Here is a 1,130-nt window from a genome sequence, read left to right on the forward strand (position 1 = left end):
GTTTTCTACCTTTCAATACCTATTCAATGGCGCTATTCTAACCCATATCGCTTCTAGTTTACCATAGCTTCCACTTAAGCTCACTTTACAAACCTTAAAATTGTCCATTCTAGAAAACAACAAAAATAATGTATTCTATATGATAATTTTGTCGATGCGGCTGGGTATATGGGGTGCTCATATTCATTGTCTACACCATCTTATAATGCAATAACAATTTAAACCCTTATATATCTTTGTTGTTGCTACGCATTCTTCCGCTTTGTGGAAATATTTCTAAACTCGTTTCCGCTTTTATCACTTACTGTACGCTTTTCTGCAATAATCTCTTGGTTTTTTCTGCGCTTATTCGAAAGTCTTTGTAATGCTGTTTATAAACAACTTTTAGACGAGCTTGACAAACCCCATTAGTTTAGATCTTTGCTTTAAAGTGGTCTATGCACATAGTAGGCTTTTTAGTGGAAATTATACGTTCTTCAAATAGTAATTTACAACATATTGGCAGTCATACACTTATTCTCCCTCCACTTGCACTACTTCTTTGTGCTAGTCTCAGAGGAGTCATATGATCTGAACACTGTATTCTTTTGATCCCTCATAGTTCCTCTATAATCTACTTGTGTATAATGAATCCCATAGTTACGCTCATTTATATAACTGATTGCGTTCTATCTTCCTCATTCATTACCTTACTGACGTTTCACCTTGCCACTGTTTTATGGTCTTATATTTTTCACATCTACTTTATTATCATTGCATACTCATTATAATGTTAGTATACGCACCTTCACAACATTCTCCTATCATTATTATTATTATCATTATTATTGCTCTTATTATAACTCTAAAAAACCCGTGAAATAAACTTAATGACATAAATTAAAATATTTCATGATGACGCTGATTTTTCATGCCACATCACTTTTTTATTCGCACCCGTTGGCAAATTCCATACAAAAATTTAAAAATTTCGAAACAATTTTCAAATTTTTATCAAAAAGTATAAATATATTTTTAATTTAAGAAAAATCTCAGAAAAAACCAAGTTTAATAATTTTCATAAAATTGAAAAGAATCCTCAAAAGTTTAGAATGCCACCAAACTCACAAAAGCAGCATCTATACTCAGAG

The sequence above is a fragment of the Trypanosoma equiperdum genome (assembly GCF_001457755.1).
Source record: "Trypanosoma equiperdum strain OVI genome assembly, contig: ctg_652, whole genome shotgun sequence".
NCBI lineage: Eukaryota > Euglenozoa > Kinetoplastea > Trypanosomatida > Trypanosomatidae > Trypanosoma > Trypanosoma equiperdum.